The sequence below is a fragment of the Rhinoraja longicauda genome, chromosome 6 (assembly GCF_053455715.1).
Source record: "Rhinoraja longicauda isolate Sanriku21f chromosome 6, sRhiLon1.1, whole genome shotgun sequence".
Lineage (NCBI taxonomy): Eukaryota > Metazoa > Chordata > Chondrichthyes > Rajiformes > Arhynchobatidae > Rhinoraja > Rhinoraja longicauda.
Genome location: NC_135958.1, coordinates 73,432,353 through 73,447,568, shown reverse-complemented (window position 1 = coordinate 73,447,568; position 15,216 = coordinate 73,432,353).

Genomic DNA, 15,216 nt, shown 5'->3' with positions numbered 1-15,216 from the left:
AAGGAAATTCTGAATGTAAGCCTAAAGGACAGAGGGAGCAGTGTTGCCTCACCTGCTGTGTCACTCCAGCACTTTGTGCATCGGGCAACCTTAATGTTGCCTTAATTATATTCCCGTGTACAATTTTGTATGGTGCGTCACTGTTTCGCAACATATAACGAAAGAAAAATGTCTCTGTGTGCAATCTGTAATTGTATTTGTAGTCGGGCAATAGTCTGTAATGGGCATATTTTTCAAAACTATTGTAAACTCTTGATGATATTATGAAGCATAGATAAATACACTACAGTGCTCATAGAGTGCATTAGAGAACAAGCTCCAGGCAAGAAAATACCAGTGAAGACTGATCTTAATCAACCTTTTGCCAAAGAATTTATATCTAAGTACGCTGTGGCCTTGTAACCTTAACATTATTGCCTTTTTTTTCTTTGTCCTCATTAGCATCTTAAGTGTGTTTTCATCAGGCTTATGACCGGCTTCGATCATTTCAATAATGACTAAATTAATTTTGTCCCCTTCCAGTTCGACCCAGTAGAAGATGATAGACGCAAAAAGCTGGAGTGACTCAGGGGGTCAGGCAGCATCTCTGGAGGAAAGGAATAGGCGACCTTTCGGGTCGAGACCCTTCTTCAGACTGAGAGTCTGGGGAGAGGGAAGCGAGAGATATGAAAAGGTGCATGGAGCAAGTGTATGAAAGGTATGCAAAAGGACAAATCAAAGCCAGCAACGATGGTCAAGGACAGGTGGAGCCCACAACAGTCCATTGTTGGCCGTGGGCTAGGTGATAACAAGTGATGACGACAGTGAGACTAGTGCAACGACTAGCGCAGGGGGTGGTAGAGGGATGGAGAGAGAGGGGATGCAAGGGTTACTTGAAGCGTGTGTGTGTGTGTGTGTGTGTGTGTGTGTGTGTGTGTGTGTGTGTGTATCTGCATGTGTATGTAGAATATTTGTCATATACCATGCATGGAATTATTCTAAAGCTCTGAAGGCTGGATACCCTGGAGAAGTTGTGAAACTCATTGCCACAAATGGCTGTGGAGACCAAGTCATTGGATATTTTTAAAGTGGTTCTTGGTGAGTAAGAATGTGAAAGGTTATGGGGAGAAGGCAGGGGAATGGGGCTGAGAGGGAAATATAGCTCAGCCGTGATTGGACTCGATGGCCTAATTCTGCTCCTAGGATTTTATCATGAAATCTCATGAAACAGTTAAACCCACAGAATTTTCACGATATTAGCAGAACCAGGTGGCACGGTGGCGCAGGGGTAGAGTTGCTGCCTTACAGTGCCAGGGACCCGGGTTCGATCCTGACTACGGGTGCTGTCTGTACGGAGTTTTTAACGTGGGTTTTCCCAGCATGCTCCGCGCCATATTAAGATGTATTGGTGACATGATAAGCATTTGTACATTTTGCAGAATTCCTCCACTTTACAGCACAGGGGATTGTACCAATGACTCCAAACCACAATCTATGCGCTTTCAATTCTCTCGCCCCAGATCAGTTTCTTTATGAGGGATTATTTTAAAGTTTGTTTCTTCTGGTGCAGATCAGGCCTATTTAGCTTAGTTTAGTTTAGCTTTGGGATAGAACGTGGAAGCGGGGCCCTTCGGCCCCGCCGAGTCCGCGCCGACCAGCGATCCCCGCACACTGGCACTACCCCACACACTAGGGACAATATACAATTTCACCAAAGCCAATTAACCAACAAACTCTTTGGAGTGTGGGAGGAAATTTGGAGCACCTGGAGAAAACCCACACGGTCACAAGGAGAACGTACAAACTCCGTACAGACAGTACCCATAGTTGGGATCGAACCCGGGTCTCTGGTGTGGATAAGCGCTGGAAGGCAGCAACTCTACCGCTGCGCCACCGTGCCGCCCAAATGACTTCTTTTATTTTTCTCCCCTTTATTCAAACGATAACATAAAACAGTTAATGCCTTGCATTATAATTCCTGCTTGGAAATGGCTTTGAAGAAATACGCTGTTATGTGCTAACTTCCCAGCTGTTGTAACATGGACAATTTAACTTCACTTTTGCATTATGAGGCGAGGTGGGGATTTTAGGGCTTGGATTAGAGGACTGTTGGCAATTTGATTTGCCTCTTTTTAAAGGATGAGGTTTAAAAGGGACTACACTGTGGTGCAGAGGTGGAGTTGCTGCCTTACAGCGCCAGAGACCCAGGTTCAATCCTGACCACGGGCGATGTCTGTACGGAGTTTGTACGTTCTTGGGTTTTCGCCGAGATCTTCGGTTTCCTCCCACACTCCAAGGACGCGCAGGTTTATGTAGGTTAATCGGCGTGGTGTAAATGTAACTTGTCCCCAGTGTGTGTGTAGGGTAGTGTTAGCGTTAGCGGGGATGGCGGGTCGGCACAGACTCGGTGGGCCGAAGGGCCTGTTTCCACGCTGTACCTCGATACTGAAAAAAAATATTATTATTAAAGTTCCGATTCCAGGTCTTCACGGTGTGTGGTATGGAATAGTCAGCCAGGCTCTCATTTGTCAACAATTACCTACTGCCGTCACCACGGCCTGTTCCTGCTGCTTAATGGCAGCCAGTCTTGGAGACAGTAAACCACAGCCAATATAGGAGTCAAGGGACAGTTGAATCCCCTCAAAGCTAAACAAAAATAATATAAGCCTGGATTTAGCGAGAAACTTTGGCTGCAGTCTCTCTGGATTAATGCAGCCGCGAGTCTCTCCTTAAAAACCTTCATTGTCTGACCCCTGTAACTGAAGCTTAAAATGACTAATTTATAGAAAACCCACCGTCCCTGCCTATTGCAATGCCAAAGATTTTTTTCCTTTCCTTAAAAGTTAAACTGCCGCATTATTCTAGTTAAATGCAGTGCTGTGTTAACTATGTAGGCTCAAAATGACCCCAAGCATTAAAATTAACTCCGTAAACCTGAGCTGTGTGCCAGGATTCAGATTCAAGAAAACATGCTCTAATATGCGGGGGACAACTATACTCAGAAATATTTCTACTTTTATAAGATCATGGGAAGACTATTCGTTTGTCCATTCATTTGTCTGTGAGCTCTGTAACGCGTTTCTAATTAACACATAAGTTCTAGGAGCAGAATTAGGTCATTCGGCCCATCAAGTCTACTCCGCCATTCAATCATGGCTGATCTATCTTTGCCTCTCAACCCCATTCTCCTGGCCTCTCTCCATTACCACTGGCACCGCACTAATCAACTCCACCTTCAAAATACACATCCTTCTGTGGCAACAAATTCCACAGATTCACCAGCATCTGACTAAAGAAATTCCACCGCATCTCTTTTCTAAAGATACGCCCTTTTATTCAGAGGTTGTGATCTCTGGTCCCAGACTCTCCCACTAGTGGAAACACAACCACTCTATCCAGGCCTTTCACTGTTCGGTAAGTTTCAATGAGGTCCCCGTTCATCCCAAACTCCAGCGAGTACAGGCCCACATCCTTTGAAGAAGGGCAATTGCACTTAAACCATCAGTCGCAGGTGGCGCAGTGGCGCGGCGGTAGAGTCGATGCCTTACAGCGCTTGCAGCGCCGGAGATCCGGGTTCGATCCCGACTACGGGTGCTTGTCTGTACGGAGTTTGTACGTTCTCCCCGTGACCGTGTGGGTTTTCCCTGAGATCTTCGGTTTCCTCCCACACTCCAAAGACGTACAGGTTTGTAGGTTGATTGGCTTGGTGTATGTGTAAATTGCCCCTAGTGTGTGTAAGATAGTGTTAAAGTGCGGGGGACGCTGGTCGGCGCGAACTTGGTGTATCTCTAAACTAACCAAAACTAAAAGTGTAATGACAATAGACAATAGACAATAGGTGCAGGAGTAGGCCATTCAGCCCTTCGAGCCAGCACCGCCATTCAATGCGATCATGGCTGATCACTCTCAATGTGGAGAGCTAGTGTGATAGAATATAGTGGAATATAGAACATAGAACAGTACAGCACAGGAACGGGCCCTTTGGTCCAAACATGATGGCAGCTTAAATTAATCTTATCTGCCTGTACATGATCCATATCCCTCTATTCCCCGCACCTCTGAATCTCAGAGACGGAGAGACAGATATGATAGTGACATTTAGGAGATCTTGGATTGGCACACGGACATAGAAGGAATGAAGGAATCTGGATTATGAGCAAGTAGATGAAAGTTGTTCTTGGCATCATGTTTGGTAGGAACGTTATGGGCCGAAGGGCCTGTTCCTCCGCTATACTGTTCCATGTCCTATGTGGTGAAGTTTTCTGCTGCTGTCACCCTTTCAGGCAATGGGCGTCACCAATATGGCGGCACGATGACGCAGCGGTAGAGTTGCTGCCTTACAGCGCCAGAGGCCCGGGTTCGATCCTGGCTATGGGTGCTTGTCTGTAGCGGCGTTTGTACGTCCTCCCTGTGACCTGCGTGGGTTTTCTCTGAGAACTTCGGTTTCCTCTCACACTTCAAAGACGTACAAGTTTAATAGGTTAATAGGCTTGGCGTAATTGTAAAAATTGTCCCTCGAGTGTGTAGGATGGTGTTAATGTGCTGGGGTCGCTGGTCGGCCCGGACTCAGTGGGCCGAAGGGCCTGTTTCCACGCTGCATGTCCAAACTCAACTAAACTAAAGTAAATAGACTGGTTTCTTTGAGAGAGAGAGAAGGCCCTTTCAATTGCTCTGAACACAAAAAAATAAATGTCCCTTTGGACGAAATACAGTAACGTGTAATGGACTGTGAAAACTAAATCACATGAATTATCTATTAACACCAGGCCTGTTTTCCCTGATGTGGGAAGATTTTTTTTTTGGAGAAATTATGATTAAGGAATGCTTTGAGAAGCAGGACAGCATTGAACATTAAGGGGTTAACATTAATTAACATCAATTAACATTAACAGCATTAAGGGGTTGGAGAGGCTAGATGCGGGAAGATTGTTCCCGATGTTGGGGGAGTCCAGAACCAGGGGTCACAGCTTAAGGATAAGGGGGAAGTCTTTTAGGACCGAGATGAGAAAACATTTCTTCACACAGAGAGTGGAGAGTCTGTGGAATTCTCTGCCACAGAAGGTAGTTGAGGCCAGTTCATTGGCTATATTTAAGAGGGAGTTAGATGTGGCCCTTTTTGCTAAAGGGATCAGGGGGTATGGAGAGAAGGCAGGTACAGGTTACTGAGCTGGATGATCAGCCATGATCATATTGAATGGCGGTGCAGGCTCGAAGGGCCGAATGGCCTACTCCTGCACCTATTTTCTATGTTTCTATGTTTCTATGAACCTGGGAAGGGCAGCTCGTAAAGCATTGTTGGACCAGACAGTGTCTTAGCAGTTTCATCCTAACTTTTTCACCCTTTTTAAAAGTTCTGGTGTTGTGAAATATATGGGGGGTGGTAAAAGAGCAAGCTAGGCCTGAACATCGAGACCATTTTTTTTTTTTTGGTTCTGCAGATTAATTGAGACTTTTGTTAGATGTAGAGATTGGACAAAAAAATGGACATTGTGTCCTGTCACCTCCTTCTGTGCTTTCACAAATGGTTTGTGTTCGGAAGAGGGAAGGGGTTGAATTAGAAAAGTATGTCCCTGGATGTAGTCGGTTTCTTCCTACTCGGAATGAGTCACAAATTCATCTGTTGTATTAAGACAAAGGCCTATCCACGAACGACGATGGTTTTCCTAATTCTTCCCAGGTTTTTGCTACTGAAAGGCCAGTCACAGCCCTTACTTTCCCCACTCCTGATTAACCCTTTAGACTTGGCACAGGGACAGGCCCTTTGGTCCACATTGTTCGTCCCGAACATGGTGCCAAGTTAAACTGACGGCATGGTGGCGCATCGGTAGAGTTGCTGCCTTACAGCGAATGCAGCACCGGAGACTCAGGTTCGATCCTGACTACGGGCGCCGTCTGTACGGAGTTTGTACGTTCTCCCCGTTACCTGCGTGGGTTTTCTCCGAGATCTTCGGTTTCCTCCCACACTCCAAAGACGTACAGGTATGTAGGTTAGTTGGCTGGGTAAATGTAAAAAAAATTGTCCCTAGTGGGTGTAGGACTAGTGTTAATGTGCGGGGATCGCTGGGCGGCGCGGACCCAGTGGGCCGAAGGGCCTGTTTCTGCGCTGTATCTCTAAATCTAAAAAAAATCCTTATCCCTCTATTCTCGGCACAGTGGCACAGTGGTAGAGTTCCTGCCTTACAGCGCTTTCAGCGCCGGAGACCCGGGTTCAATCCCAACTATGGGTGCTGTCTGTACGGAGTTTGCATGTTCTCCCCGTGACCTGCGTGGGCTTTCTCCGAGGTCTTCGGTTTCCTCCCACAATCCAAAGATGTGCAGGTTTGTAGGTCAATGGCTTTCCCTAAATATAAATTGTCCCTAGTGTGTGTAGGATAGTGTTAATGAGCGGGGATTGCTGTTTGGTGCGGACTCGGTGGGCGGATGCGCCTGTTTCCGCTCTGTATCTCTAAACTAAACTAAACAAAGCTAAACTTGACCATGTACCTGCCTAAAAGCCTCTTAAATGCCACAATTGTATCTGCATCCACCACCAGCCCATCCAATAAACTCCAAGCCCCCACCACCCTCTGTGTGGAGTGGAATGATGTGGCATGGCATGGCATGGTATGGAATGGTGTGGTACAGTATGCCATGTCATGGTATGGTTATGGTATGGAATGGTACAGTATGGTATGGCATGGAATTGTGTGGGATGATGTGGTGTGGCATGGAATGGTGTGGTATGGTATGGAATGGTGTGCTACAGAATGGTATGGTGTGACATGGTTATGGTATGGAATGGTATGGTATGTTGGGGTGTGGTATGGTATGGAACGGTGTGGTATGGTATGGAATGGTGTGGTATAGTATGGAATGGTGTGGTATGGTACGGCACCATATTTGTCACCTGTACCGAGGTGCAGTGAAATTCATTTTTGTGTACAGTTCAGTACAAGTATCACTACACATAAGCACTTAGACACATCTTAGATAAGCATCTCACATACAGTACAAGTGTACAGCAAAAGTACACAGAGAACGTATAACTTGCACAACTTCCAATGGCAGCTACAATGTTGCTGAGATCCATGGGATGCTGTGGAGGAAGGAACTGCAGATGCTGGTTTAAACCGAAGTCAGACACAAAATGCCGGAGTAACTCAGAGGGTCAGACAGCATCTCTGGAGAAAAGGAATAGGTGACATTTTGGGTCAAGACCCTACACGCCCGGATAGAGTGGATGTGGAGAGGATGTTTCCACCAGTGGGAGAGTCTAGAACCAGAGGTCATAGCTTCAAAATTAAAGAAAGTCCTTTTAGGAAGGAGATGAGGAAGAATTTCTTTAGTCAGAGGGTGGTGAATCTGTGGGATTCTTTGCCACATAAGGCTGTGGAGGCCAAGTCAATGGATATTTTTAAGGCAGAGATAGATGGATTCTTATAAGAAAATAACTGCAGATGCTGGTACAAATCGATTTATTCACAAAATGCTGGAGTAACTCAGCAGGTCAGGCAGCATCTCGGGAGAGAAGGAATTGGGTGACGTTTCGGGTCGAGACCCTTCTTCAGACTGAACTGTGATTTCATTAACTTCAAGTAACCCTTGCTCTCCCTCTCTCTCCGTCACTCCCCATCAGTCTGAAGAAGGGTCTCGACCCGAAACGTCACCCAATTCCTTCTCTCCCGAGATGCTGCCTGACCTGCTGAGTTACTCCAGCATTTTGTGAATAAATCGATAGATGGATTCTTGATTGGTATGGGTGTCAGGGGTTACGGGGAGAAGGCAAGAGAATGGGGTTAGGAGGGAGAGATAGATCAGCCATGATTGAATGGCGAAGTAGACTGGATGCGCCAAATGGCCTAATTCTGCTTCTATCCCTTAAGACCTTATGAGGCCACCAGATTGGCGCCATTGTTACTTACGTGAAGAGGTCCTTTCGCAGAGAGAGTCATACACAGCTTGAAGTCTCTGCATTGTTGCATTCCTACCCAGGTTTTTATTTTACTCCAGCGAAAAAAAACATCCTTTTCCTCAGTTCTTTAGACGGTCTGTTTATATTTCCTCACAGTGATTTAACACAGTTAATAACTCCATATTGATTTTGCACTAAATCTGATGACAAAATAATAAGTTGAAACATTTGAAAACATTGCTAGACCCTCTTAGATGTTAACAGAACCAAAATATACATTGACCATTACAAGAGAGACTATATATATATATACATTGACAATTTTTTAATATATTTTTAATATATATATATATATTTATACAGATATATACACAACATATATATGATTGATCAAGTACTTTAAATAATATCAGGTTCAAAATAAATGAGCATTTGTGGAGCAGTAAATTATTCTGTGGTATTAATAAATTCTTTCAGATTTCGCTTTGGAAAGTCAAATGTCAAAATATGTAAAAATAACCTAAGGGTTTTTCTAAAAGCATAGGAGGTTAAAAGCCCAATGAAGAAATGAAATGTAATAGGTGACTAGCATTCAGTTTTGGACTGCAAGAACCGAGGTTTTCTGAATGGTGTCCAAAATGCCCTGCTGAGTATTAATAAACAGTTCCAAGCCACACCACTAGATGGCAAACTTACAGGCTAAAGGAGGTAACTAGCTGAGCGTGGATAGACACAAAATGCTTTGGAGTTGCTCAGCGGGTCAGGCAGCATCTCTGGAGAGAAAGAATGGGTGACATTTCGGGTAGCGACCCTTCTTCAGACTGAGAGTCAGGGGCGAGCAAAACCAGAGATATGGAAGGTTAAGGTGTGAAAACGACAGATCAAAGCAGACGATGCTCAAGGAAGATATTCACAAAATGCTGGAGTAACTCAGCAAGTCAGGCAGCATCTCGGGAGAGAAGGAATGGGTGACGTTTCGGGTCAAGACCCTTCTTCAGTCTGATGTCCCGCCCCCCTTAGACATCAGTCTGAAGAAGGGTCTCGACCCGAAACGTCACCCATTCCTTCTCTCCCGAGATGCTGCCTGACCTGCTGAGTTACTCCAGCATTTTGTGAATAAATACCTTCGATTTGTACCAGCATCTGCAGTTATCTTCTTATACTACTTGATGATCAAGGAAGATGTAGAATGGTTCATTGTTAGCTGAGGGGATGTGACAATGAGGCGTACAGACAATAATATTTAATCAGGAGGACAGTAAAACTAGTCGGAGAACTAGGATGGGGGAGGGACGGAGAGAGAGGGAAAGCAAGGGTTACTTGAAGTTAAAGAAATCACAGTTCATACCGCTGGGGTGTAAGCTGCCCAAGCAAAATATGAGGTGCTGTTCCTCCAATTAGCGTTGGGCCTCACACTGACTGTGGAGGAGGCCCAAGACAGAAAGGTCAGTGTGCGAATGGGAGGGGGAGTAAAAGTGTTTGGCAACCGGGAGATCAGGTAGGCCTGGGCGGACTGAGCGGAGGTGTTCGGCGAAACGATTGTTGAGCCTGCGCTTGGTCTCGCCGATATGTGGGAGTCCACACCTGGAACAGCGGATACAGTAGATGAGGTCGGAGGAGGTGCAAGCGAACCTCTGCCTCACCTGAAAGGACAGTCGGGGTCCTTAGACAGAGTCAAAGGAGGACTGGTGAGGGTGTTGAAGTTGGGGACAGAAGCAATGGGATTGCCTTATTGAATGTCAGTGTACAGGACTGAGGTAAAAGACCATACAACATTCACAGCAGAAGTGTGGAGTAAGCGTGTCAAAATTAAGTACCAGGTAGACCTTGACAAGAATGCTTTTTGGACATTTAAATTTAAATGTACTCTGAAAAAGAAAAGAGAAGTTGGATATTGTGACCGTCTTAAGTTAACAAAAATAAAATTGGATAAATTAGACAAGAGACAATAGACAATAGGTGCAGGAGTAGGCCATTCGGCCCTTCGAGCCAGCACCACCATTCAATGTGATCATGGCTGATCAACCTCAATCAGTACCCCGTTCCTGCCTTCTCCCCATACCCCCTGACTCCGCTATCCTTCAGGGCTCTATCTAGCTCTCTCTTGAATGCATTCAGAGAATTGGCCAGTGAATTCCACAGATTTACAACTCTCTGACTGAAAAGGTTTTTCCTCATCTCAGTTCTAAATGGCCTACCCCTTATTCTTAAACTGTGGCCCCTGGTTCTGGACTCCCCCAACATTTGGGAACTTGCTTGTAATAGTGCAAATACAAATTATTTTTAAAGAGCAAATTAAGAGCAAATTAAAAATGATATCAATGCTATTGCACAGTGGTAGAGTTGCTGCCTTCCAAAGACCTGGGTTTGATTCAGACTATGGGTGCTGTCTGTATGGAGTTTGCACGTTCTCCCCATGGCCATGTGGGTTTTCCCCGGTGCTCCGGTTTCCTCCCATATTCCAAAGACGTGCAGGTTTGTCGGTTAATTGGCTTCGGTGAACATTTTTAATTGTCCCGAGTGTGTAGTATAGTGCTAGTGTACGGGGTGATCGCTGGTCGGCAAGGACCCGGTGGGCCGAAGGGCCTGTTTCCGCGCTGTATCTCTAAATTAAACTAAGCAGAAACTTATTCGCAGAAGACAAATGAAAATTGCTTCAGACCAGAACACTAGAACATATAAATTGGACTCAATTTGAAGGTTACATTTCAGATCTTTATTTTCTGTGAAAATATTCTCCAGATGCGAGCTGGCCTTCCAATAATCAGACAGGCCAATGCTTCACCAATTACCCCACTCTATCTCTTTATTTTCACAAGTTACTCAAAAAATAGCATAGAACCAGGGAGGAAAAAAAACGTGGCGAGAATGCGAGCAAGTGGGTTAAGATGGTAAGCTAACAGACAGAAATGAAAGCAGCACGAAACTGGCCCAATGCCTGAAGCAACAGCAAAGAAGAGGAGATACAGAGAGGGAGAGAATAACACATCAAGTAACAGAGAGATACTGTACTTGTGTGTCAATTCACACTTTGTTAATTGTTCGTCAAACGTTGGTATTAGTTGACACCAGAAAGGAGGAAAACCAGAAGAAAGATTGATAGTCATAGTGTCATACAGCGTGGAAACAGGCCCCTCGGCCCAACTTGCCCACACCGGCCAACATGTCCCATCCACTCTTGTCCCGCCTGCCTGCGTTTGGCCCATATCCCTCTAAACCCATCTTATCCATGTGCCTGTCTAAATGATTGAGAATCAGGAAACCATTGGGTAGGTTTATGTAAGAAAATAGCTGCAGATGCAGGTACAAATCGAAGGTATTTATTCACAAAGTGCTGGAGTAACTCAGCAGGTCAGGCAGCATCTCAGGAGAGAAGGAATGGGTGACGTTTCGGGTCGAGACCCTTCTTCAGACTGAGAGTCAGGGGCGAGCAAAACCAGAGATATAGAAGGTTAAGGTGTGAAAACGACAGATCAAAGCAGACGTTGATCAAGGAAAATGTAGAATGGTTCAATGTTATCTGAAGGGATGGTGACAATGAGGCATACAGACAATAATATTTAATCAGGAGGACAGTAAAACTAGTCGGAGAACTAGTCTGAAGAAGGGTCTCGACCCGAAACGTCACCCATTCCTTTTCTCCTGAGATGCTGTCTGACCTGCTGAGTTACTCCAGCAATTTGTGAATAAATACCTTGGGTAGGTTTATGATTATTATTGTCATGTGTAACGAGGTACAGTGAATAGCTTTGTTTTGCATGCTATCCAAATAGATCAGGTGCACCTTACATGAATACAGAACCAGCCAATTTCCCTCTACCAACACTCTCCTCTGCTTAGCAGAGCTGGGCCTTAGCCTTAACAACTCCTCCTTCAACTTTTCCCACTTCCTCCGAATCCGAGGCCTAGCTAAGGGGACTTGCATGGGCCTGCTATGCCTGCCTCTTTGTAGAGTAGGCCGAACAATCACTGTTCCAGGCCCTATCCCCGAACTCTAGCTCCGCTATATTGATGACTGCATCGGTGCCAATAGAACAAAGGAGATACAGAGTGCAGAACAAAGATCCCGACCCACAATATCACCTGTCCATGTTCTCCAGAGATGCTGCCTGACCTGCTGAAATACTCCAGCGCTTTGTGTCTATTTTTGTAAACCAGCATCTGCAGTTCCTTGTTTCTGCAGAATATAGTTCTCAACGTTCAAGCACATTAGTTCCACAGACAAAGAAGACCGACATCCACATATTGGTGGTTATGGGATAAATCAGACAGTGCACTGGCTTGTGGAAGGACTGTTCAGAAGCCTGAGAGAGGGACAGAATACAAATCTCAACAGGCTGATGCACATAAGTTACTTCTGCCTGTGTTCACTTAATTAAATGTATCACTGAAAATTAACCCTTTGTGAGTTTCTATATCAATATTTAAAGAAACATTTGTCGAGCTGCTGCCACATAATGCCGGAGACCTGCGTTCAATTCTGATCTTGGTGGCTGTCTGTGTGGAGTTTGCACATTCTCCCTGTGACCGCATGGGTTTCCTCTGGGTGCTGGGTTGACCAATTTCACCTCCACCCCATTGAGAACATTGGACACGGTCTGTGGAACTGATGCACTACAATCCTGAGGACTATATTCTGCACTCTGTATCTTCCCCTTTGCTCCACCTAATTGTACTTGAGTTTGATTTGATTGTATTTTTGTATAGTATTATCATTAGGTAATACACCCTATTATCTGAATTCAATGGAGAGCTTGCAAAACAATGCTTTTTATTGTATCTCAGTATACACGACATCAAGAAATCTAAATCTAAATCTAAACCTTCTTTGGACTTTGGACTCTAGAGATACAACGTGGAAACAGGCCCTTCGGCCCACCGAGTCCACGCTGATCAACAATCACCCTGTACACCTATCCTACACACTAGGGACAATTTTACAATTTTACAGAAGCCAATTAATCTACAAACCTACACGTCTTTGACAAAATGATCCTTTTGGATAGCGTGTAAAGGAAGGATTAAAAGACGAGGTGATTTATCGTTAGTTGTAACTTGCAAATAAAGCTTTTTCATCAATATGGAAAGTGAGCACGTAATGCTGGGCTGGGTAAGTTAACACCAAGATAAACTGCCACTGTTGAGATCATTATTACCATCAGAATGCTTTTCTTTCTTACTTTTTCTTCATTCGGATTCATTGAGACAACTGCTCATTATGGGATTTTACCAATTTTTTGTGGCAAACGGAAAGATACATTATTTCTCCACATGAGCAGAATTTGGCCACATATTCCTCATGAGAGGAATAGATGGGGTGTAAATGCACAGAGTCTCTTGCCCAAAGCTGGTGAATCGAGGACCAGAGGGACATAGGTTTTAAGGTGAGGGAGAAACGATTTAATAGGAATCTGAGGGATAACTTTCTCACACAAAGGGCGGTGGGTGCATGGAACGAGTTGCCAGAGGAGGTCGTTGAGACAGGGACTATCCCAATGTTTAAGAAGCAGCTAGACAGGCAGGTGGATAGGACAGGTTTGGAGGGATGTGGACCAAACGCGGGCAGGTGGGACCGGTGTGGCTGGAACAAGCGGCACGGTGGCGCCGCGGTAGAGTTGCTGCCTTGCAGCGAATGCAGCACCGGAGACTCAGGTTCGATCCTGACTACGGGCGCCGTCGTACGGAGTTTGTACGTTCTCCTCGTGACCTGCGTGGGTTTTCTCCGAGATCTTCGGTTTCCTCCCACACTCCAAAGACGTACAGGTACGTAGGTTAATTGGCTGGGCAAATGTAAAAATTGTCCGTAGTGGGTATAGGATAGTGTTAATGTATGGGGATCGCTGGGCGGCGCAGACCCGGTTGGCCGAAGGGCCTGTTTCTGCGCTGTATCTCTAAATCTAAATCTAAATCTAAACATGTTGGTAAGTTGGGCTGAAGGGCCTGTTTCCATGCAGTATCACTGCGGCTCTGTGACTGTGAAGGCAGATTGGCAATCGCTTGAGCGAGTCTCCCTTCAGCCCTGTAGTGAAGTGACTCAGTCCAAATCCAAACCCTGCCTCAGGCGGAGATGGTCACAGATATTATGTCGCAGAAACATGCCAGTCGAAGATGGCATGTGTGGTCCTTTCAGACAGCTTCCCAACTCTTCATCATGCTCTTGAATAATGAATGAATAATGAATACAAATTTCTATTGGCCAAGTATGTATACGTACAAGGAATTTGCCTCGCAAAAGGATAAAAACACGATATGCAGCAGACAATTAAAAATAAAACATCATAATTTAAACCTTAAACGTTTTAACCTGCCCCTTTGGTTTCCTGTTGGCAAATCTCTTTAAGCTTAATTCAGTGATTCTCTGTGACTCAGGCTCGTGTGTTTAGTTCGAATGTGCATCATTATTCGTTAAGGGAGGGGATGGCAACATTTTATTCCTGACACCCAGCTCTCAACACTACAGCACCTCATATTTCGCTTGGGCAGCTTACAACCCAGCGGGATGAATATTGATTTATCTAACATCAAGTAACCCTTGCATTCCCCCTCTCTCCGTCCCTCCCCCACCCAAGTCGCACTAGCTTCATAGTCGTCTTGTTGAGTCTCATTGTCTGTAACTCGTTTTCACCTAGCCCACAGCTAACGATGGCGTTTCCTTTATCATCGTTACATTTTTGCATATCTTTCTTTTGTTCTATTTTCTTCACATCACCGTCCATTTCTCTCGTTTCCCTTTCCCTTGATTCTCAGTCTGAAGAAGGATCTCGACCCGAAACGTCACCTATTCCTTTTCTCCAGAGATGCTGCCTGACAAAAGCTGAGTTACTCCAGCTTTTTGTGTCCATCTTTGACTACGTTGTACGGTCTTTAATAAATTCGGTAGCACAATGGTGCAGAGGTACAGTTGCTGCCAGAGACCCGGGTCCAATCCTGACTATGGGTGCTGTCTGTATGAACTCTGTACATTCTCCCTGTGACTGCGTGGGATTTTCTCTAGGTTCTCCGGTTTCCCAAAGACATGCAGGTTTGTAGGTTACTTGAATTGCCTTAGTGCGTAGATATACAATGCATAAACCTAAACAAGTATCATGTGTCATGCATCTGTGCACTGTAAATGGCCCGATTGTTATCATGTATTGTCTTTCCATTGACCATAGCAGGCAGTAGACAATAGACAATAGACAATAGGTGCAGGAGTAGGCCATTCGGCTCTTCGAGCCAGCACCGCCATTCAATGTGATCATGGCTGATCATTCTCAATCAGTACCCCGTTCCTGCCTTCTCCCCATACCCCCTGACTCCGCTATCCTTAAGAGCTCTATCAAGCTCTCTCTTGAATGCATTCAGAG